Genomic DNA, 8,766 nt, shown 5'->3' with positions numbered 1-8,766 from the left:
AGTTTTAAAACAAGTATATTAGGCCTACTTGAATTTCGCGGTCACTAGGCCTAAATCATCAACGCGAAAGCCTCCAAAAGTTTATTCTGTTAATTTACTCTGCTGTAATTTTATGACTGCACAAAATTGAAGAAAGTATTGATACTGCCAAAATGATTAAACTCGTCAACATTGGTCAAATTGCACGATTCATATTTTCTATACGAATTGTTTATGGCATCTTTCAGTCAAACTTATTATACACATTGTCGTAGACATTTCTTTAAGTACCTAACATGTCGTAGAGGGCGTGATTTATATAAATTTCGGGAACTGTTGTAGGTTAACTTGTGGACAGATTATTTATTGACTCGTTATTGCTCGTCATTGGCTCGTTCTTAGGCCGCTGTTTTTAGGGGTTGTCGCTCTTTATGTGCAACCATTTTTGAAGGGTATGAAATATCATACATGCAGTTTTAGGAGGGTCACCCTTTTTTGCTCAAATATTAGAAGCGAAGATGTGGGCCAGGCTGAAATAGTCCTTCGTCCATAAATATCAAATCATAATAAAGGGAGTCTGCATTGGACAAATTATTAACAATCTTCCCCCTACAAAACAAGCTATACCGGTCCTGTTCTTCTAATGATTTTGATAACTTGTGTTAATGTTCGTTGCTTGAAGTGGGAGGTTCTGGTTAAAATGTACATGTGTGTGCAAGAAATTTGATTTTCATCGAAAATGTTGATTCGATATCCATGGAAGTCTGTGAGAAAATGATGAACAATTGTTTTCCAATGTAAAACAAGTCATCGTTGATGACACAGTCCCCACTTGTTAATAATGGGTACTTTGATTACATGTCCTCAGAGAGGATAGAGTCCTCTTCATTAATTAGGTCTGTGATAAAAATACTTTGATACAGATGGCGCTCAATGGCCAAGAATGAGTTCCATGGTGATGAAAACATAAAACCAATGTAGGCCACCATCTTAAAGTTCATACCAGATATGAACTGAAAATGCTCACGTGTTTCATACAGTTATGTGTAAATTTGAACCTTTGCCACATGTTTGCAACTTCATTGAAAGTATTATGATCAACATAATGAACAATAATCACCGCCGATTAATCTCCAAAGGTCATGAAGTATACAGATATGTAATTAGCTGAAATAAAAATATTAAAGTTCTTTGACTGCTGTCATTGTATCACCATTTTACATAGCAAGTGTAATTACCGTTGGCCAAGTCTTTCAAGCCATATATGCCGAGCTGTGAAAGCTCATTAGATATGCAAATTGTAAATTAGCTGACATGAAAATGTGAAATGACTTTCGATATTGTTTTAACCAGGTATAATCATCAATGTTGTCATGTTTTGCCAACTTTGATCAAGTAAATCCCAGTATATCCCTAATAAGCAAAGTTCATTAAATATGTAAATTAGGAATTGACTTAAGTAAAAATGCTTAATGATTGTCAATAATGTTGTATCATGGTATCTGCAATATATGTAGCAACTTTTGTCAACTTTGGTCAAGTCAATTCAGATATATATCTCTAATTAGGAAAGTTCATTAAACATGCCAATTAGGAATTGGCTGAAGAAAATGCTTAATGACTTTCAATAATATTGTATTACAGTGTCTGAAATGTACATAGCAAGTTACATCAATTTTGATCAAGTCAATTCAGATGAATATCCCTAAGTATGAAAATTCATTTAATATGCAAATTAGGAATTGGCTGAAGTAAAAATGTCTTTTGACTTTCAATAATGTTATATCACAGTATCTTTGATATATATAGCAAGTTTCAATGACTAAAATCAAGTTAATTTAGATATATATCCCTAATTAGGAAAGTTCATTAAATATGCAAATTAGCAAATATCTTTCATGTCACCCCTTAATGGTTCCCACTGCTGATGTATCCTTTCAAATCCTTACCTAACTTGATTAAAATCAGACCTCTAGCTCTATTGGCTGGCTCAGAATTAGATATGTGCATAATTAATTAGGTACAGGATGTGATGTCATAAGGTCTCCCATCATACCAAATATGGAGGGTGTAGCACTTAAAGTTACTCAGTTATGGCCATATATGTATATTTGAGGTCAAAGGTCATCGGGGTCACATGACATTTTGTCAAAAAAATTGTATTGCTAAGTTATCCCTATATACCAAAAATCAGACCTCCAGCTCTATTGGCTGGCTCAGAATTAGATATGTGCATAATTAATAAGGTACAGGATGTGATGTCATAAGGTCTCCCATCATACCAAATATGAAGGGTGTAGCACTTGTGGTTACTTAGTTATGGCCATATATGTATATTTGAGGTCAAAGGTCATCGAGGTCACATGACATTTTGTCAAAAAAATTGTATTGCTAAGTTATCCCTATATACCAAAATCAGACCTCTAGCTCTATTGGCTGGCTCAGAATTAGATATGCGCATAATTAATGAGGTACAGGATGTGGTGTCATAAGGTCTCCCATCATACCAAATATGAAGGGTGTAGCACTTGGGTTACTTAGTTATGGCCATATATGTATATTTGAGGTCAAAGGTCATCGAGGTCACATGACATTTTGTCAAAAAAATTGTATTGCTAAGTTATCCCTATATACCAAAAATCAGACCTCTAGCTCTATTGGCTGGCTCAGAATTAGATATGTGCATAATTAATGAGGTACAGGATGTGGTGTCATAAGGTCTCCCATCATACCAAATATGAAGGGTGTAGCACTTGGGGTTACTTAGTTATGGCCGTATATGTATATTTGAGGTCAAAGGTCATCGAGGTCACATGACATTTTGTCAAAAAAATTGTATTGCTAAGTTATCCCTATATACCAAAAATCAGACCTCTAGCTCTATTGGCTGGCTCAGAATTAGATATGCGCATAATTAATGAGGTACAGGATGTGGTGTCATAAGGTCTCCCATCATACCAAATATGAAGGGTGTAGCACTTGGGGTTACTTAGTTATGGCCGTATATGTATATTTGAGGTCAAAGGTCATCGAGGTCACATGACATTTTGTCAAAAAATTGTATTGCTAAGTTATCCCTATATACCAAAAATCAGACCTCTAGCTCTATTGGCTGGCTCAGAATTAGATATGCACATAATTAATGAGGTACAGGATGTGATGTCATAAGGTCTCCCATCATACCAAATATGAAGGGTGTAGCACTTGTGGTTACTGAGTTATGGACATATACTCATATTTAAGGTCAAAGGTCATCGAGATCACATGACATTTTGTCAAAAAATTTGTATTGCTAAGTTATCCCTATATACCAACCAGATATGAACTGAATTGCCTCGCGTGCACATTTTGTAAAGTACTTCTTGGGGTATTGGCTTTTATGACATTACATTGTTTTTATTCCCGAAATTAATCCAATCTATCTAAATTTGACATTATCCCCACTGTATTACGCAATGAAAAAAAGAAAAGAAACCATTTGAAAATTATGATCAACAATATCTGTCGATGCAAGTGCAAATGGCTGAGCAGGCTCTTAACTGGCAGAGGTCGCGTTTGCGTATAAATTCTGCATATTTCACATATAATTGCCATGTAGAACGAGTTGACCTACTTCACAGTATCTCAATGCGCCCAAAAACGATACAATCATCTGTGCCGCGCCGTGTAGCAGCAAAATGAGTTCGTGACCTTTGAAGTACGCGTTTCAAAAAATAAATACCCATGGGAACCTGCTCACCACGCCACGCAACTCATGTACAGCTGACTATGGTGCACTTGTCAGGCGATGGTCGATGATTCTGGTTATTGCCTATATTGTCAAGTTCAATGCCTAATTTACGGAAACACGAACTCTGTCTAGTGTATTCGAAGCTCTGCGTACAGGTTGTGCACACGGCCTCTACCACGTGCTGTCCTGTGGACAGTGTGGTACAAGCCGTCGGCCTACCACCGTACCGCCGGGAAACGCAGACCTATTGTACGCAGGAGCATGGCAGGAGCTAGCCTACTGCTCCTGATTTAACATCAATGCCAACATGGAAATCTCATGAAAAATTTGTCATTGTTGGTTCTGTAGCTAATACAATCTTGAAAAGCAACTTAAAAGACACAGACTGTCAATACGTCGCCATAATATTATGCTGATCTCAGCGGAACCATGCCGGAATATAAATTCGCTGACACACACACAAGATTGAAAAGTGTCACTCTACATCTCATTCTCAGAGAAAAATGCATTGATCAAATATTATGACGCTAACCTTCGATAATCTAGCTTTTGGTTCGCTATGTCCAGAGTAACCCACACGATTCTTAAAGTCAAACGTCGACACGACGACATCAACAGTCAAAACTCAAGATTAGCGATCAGCGCGGCCGAGTGACTGAATTCAGAAATCACTTGTGTAAAATGTTTTAGTGCAGCAGTACATGAAGTAGGTCATGGCCTTGGACTCTGTGCACGAACCTGATTGGACACTTCAATACCTTTGACCCAAAGTTATTATTCATCAGCACTTCCATGCCATGAGGCTAGGTAGAGAACGTATTACGTACGCAGTGTACGCTGTGTGTTAGGAACGCACACAGGGAATGCACAGCGTACACTGCGTACGTACGCAGGGCTAGCGAGAGAGTTGCCGACATCGACGGTTATTTACGATAAAAGAATAAAAGACTGGCATTTTTGGAAGCGATCGAGTAGCTGCGGTAGGCAGGATACGACTTGGGCCCAAGAACGCTGAATTTCGGCAGTAATTTGGCTTTTTACGTCAAGTCCAAAATGGATTTGAAGTCACCAACTCTACGTACGGGTCTTTGCAGGGCTGTGGTGAGCGGGGCTATTAATAGCTGTAGCGGAACACACAGCATCGTACGCAGGGCTAAGAACGTATGTACTCATTTCTGGCGATCGAGCAGCGAGGGAAACAATCAATTACCAAGGATGAAGCTAATTTGCTAAACGATATTTTATCTTGAATAGTGAGTTGAATGAGTAATAAAATATCATATTTTTAATGTTCAATACGAGGTTGAAACACGGAGGGACCGTGGTTGAAACCAGAGCTATCCAGCTGTAGCCAACCTGGACAAGCACATTTCACAGCGCCCTCAAACAGTCGATTGTTTTCACTTGTCATACGCGGCGTAACAGAAAAATTAAAACTTTCATAACTTCATTAATATCCAAGCCACGCCCACCAAAACCTTTTCAGTTCTAGCCATTTGAATTCTGAAGATGTCTACCAAATTTGACTGAAATACGTTCAGCCGTTTTTGAGAAAATGGACCAACAGACAGACCGACAGACACACAGACACACAGACACACAGACGGACAGACAGACAGACATCGCTGCGACATAACCTCGCTGCGCGCATGCGCACGCGAGGTAAAAATCAGACCTCTAGCTCTATTGGCTAGCTCAGAATTAGAAATGCACATAATAAATGAGTTGCAGGAAGATGCCAAGGTCAAAGGTCAAGTGGAATCCCCAAAATTGTGGAGAGCAATTTGGTCCCCTACTGGCCATTGTCCAATAGACGCTGGCTGTCTTGGACTTTAACATAGGCCAGAATAAGCCATTGCCATAGCTTAGCTGCATAGGTATAGGGGAGGTCAAAGGTCATAGAAAAATCAGAAAAATAATACTTTAAAAATCTTTTTCTCAAAATCGGCAAGACCTGTGACTTTGATATTTGGCATGAAGGAGCAAGGCTATAAGGTCTAACCAGGGTTAGGTTGGTAGCGGGTCGAGTTGACTGGGGTCGAGTTGGTTAGGGGTCGAGATGTCCAGAAACCATGGTCATCATGCTTCCCATAGACTACCATGTATCAGAAAAATTAAAACTGTGATAACTTCATTAATATGCAAGCCACGCCCACCAAAACCTTTTCAGTTCTAGCCATTTGAATTCTGAAGATGTCTACCAAATTTGACTGAAATACGTTCAGCCGTTTTTGACACACGGACACACAGACACACAGACGGACAGACACACAGACACACAGACACACAGACATGGCTAAACCATATGCTCACGTGTGTGAACACGTGAGCAAAAAATGAGTCAACTAGGAATTAATCAACAGGATGTTGCAAAACATTTTTGCATACAATTCTAACACTTAACAGATTATCACTGGTACCATATTTCATAAAGTTTGATGCGATATTTACAACACTATGAGATCAACATCTGTATCAAGTTTCATCACATTTGACGTTGTATTAATTTGTGGCTATTAATTAATTAAAATGACACTGATAAATGTCTTTTTCAATGTTAAAGCAATGTGAGCTTAACATCGGTTAACATCTGTATAAAGTTTCATGAATTTGATGCAGTACATATTTCTTGACATATCAGCCTACTTACGAAACTTCAATAATTGACATGTTACTGCTACATGACGTGAAACAAATTGAAGAGCATATGTATGAAATAGGTCAATGTCAACTTTGAATGATACTAGTGGAAATATGTCTGAGTTATGGCTCTGTACATGAAAACATCGTAATAAATGGCTGCCTAGCAACCATATTGGATCGTATCACATAAAAAATCGACGTACATATGTATGACATAGGTCAATGTCCTTGTACCAACTTTGAATAAAATCAGTTGAGATATGCCTGAGTTATGCCTCTGTTTATGAAAAAATCGTAACAAAATGACCACACAGCAGCCATATTGGATCGTATCACAAAACAAATTGACGTGCATATCTATGACATTGGTCAATGTCCTTGTACCAACTTTGAATAAAATCGGTTGAGATATGCCTGAGTTATGCCTCTGTATATGAAAAAATTGTAATAAAATGGCCGCCTAGCGGCCATATTGGATTGTATCACAAAACAAATCGACGTGCATGTCTATGAAATTGGTCAATGTCCTTGTAGCAATGTTGAATAAAATCGGTTGAAACATGTCTGAGTTGTGGCTCTGTACATGAAAAATCATAATAAAATGGCCGCCTGGCGGCCATATTGGATCGTATCACAAAAAAATTGACGTGCATATCTATGACATTGGTCAATGTCTTTGTACCAACTTTGAATAAAATAACTTGAAACATGTCTGAGTTATGGCTCTGTACATGAAAAATCGTAATAAAATGGCCGCCTGGCGGCCATATTGGATCGTATCACAAAGAAAATTGACGTGCATATCTATGACATTGGTCAATGTCCTTGTACCAACTTTGAATAAAATTGGTTGAAACATGTCTGAGTTATGGCTCTGTACATGAAAAAATCGTAATAAAATGGCCGCCTGGCGGCCATATTGGATCGTATCCCAAAACAAATCGACGTGCATCTGTATGACATATGAAGTAATCCTTGTACCAAGTTTGAATGAAATCGCTTCTTGCATCTCTGAGATATCTGTGTGAACGGACGGACGGACGCACACACGCACGCACGCACGCACGCACGGACGCACGCACGGACATGACCAAACCTATAAGTCCCCCCGGACGGTGTCCGTGGGGACTAAATAGCAATATCTGTGCATTTATAGGCGGAAAACTCTGCCCAAAAAAGCCGCCTGTGGTAGCCATACTACGCAATTCTTTGTTGCATTGCAAAGTTTCACATATAGCTATCAAGCTGCCGTGCCTATTCAGTCTACTGGTGCTCATTGGCGACGTGAAAGCGAACCCGGTCAAACGTTAGGGTCAGTTGCCACGAATACAGATACAGGACAAGATACAGCAACCAAAGAAGACATAGCAGGTATTCTGGAGTAATTAGACTTGAATTCGTGATTTTGAAACTTTGAACCATAACTTTGGTAATATTCAATCAAGAATGAATAATATCGATGACGAATTGCATGACATAAGAGAATTTACGTTGAAGAACAGCGCAAAATATACGAGCTTTATGAAGGTCGGAAATCTTTTGATGAAACAACGGTCAATTTTCAAACTAATGTTAAGTGCCACTACGTATTTTCTAGTAAACTCATTTTCATGTCAACGACGTTCTATTGCCTGATGTACAAGGCAGTGGTATTTTTTTACGAATTTTCATTAGTCTTACACATGAATTTTTTGATCGAAAAATGTATGCTTTGGAAGTTTGGTCAAACATCCGATGCATTCACTATTCCCCCTGGACGTTTTTCGTATGGTCAACGCAGTCAATGTAGTATCATTCAAATCCATATGATACGAAACATGTCAAGCTGTCAGCCGACCCCTATCGACCTCTTGCGTTTTCACTTAACGGGGCTTTCTTTCTTGCCTACATACTTTTAGCAATTTCCAGAAATATGTACGGCTCTAGTAAACATAGCCAAGCCAGTAGCTAAGGGCCGGGGCAGCAGGTAACCTCGACCCCTGTCCTTTTCGACCCAAGTAATTCACACCCTCTTGTCGTTGGTTGTGGTCAGATCAATCCCGGTGCCAGAGTCAATTCGACCTCAGTAGCTTTTTATGTTACCTGACAAAATTTTACTGAGTACATTATGCAACTTGCAAGAATTGGTTTTTCTATGCGAAAATCTGCTTGCTTCGCTACAACAATCTGATACTTGTGGGAGGCCTGAGGGGTATCACCCATTGTCATTTAATGACTAGGGAACGTGTGTCACTGAAGTGGGGAGGGATTAGCATGTCACTTAGTGACTTGGGGAATAACGCATTCGTCACTATCGCAATTGCTTGCCATATGCGGCAAGTTTGGATGAGCGAAGGTGATTCGCTCGCCTCGGTGTCTTCACGCCAAATGAGCCGATTTCCGGTTTAGGCGTTAGACTTGCAGCAATGCGTTTT

This window comes from Ptychodera flava, chromosome 17 (assembly GCF_041260155.1).
Source record: "Ptychodera flava strain L36383 chromosome 17, AS_Pfla_20210202, whole genome shotgun sequence".
NCBI lineage: Eukaryota > Metazoa > Hemichordata > Enteropneusta > Ptychoderidae > Ptychodera > Ptychodera flava.
Note: the sequence above shows the minus strand (reverse complement) of the source record.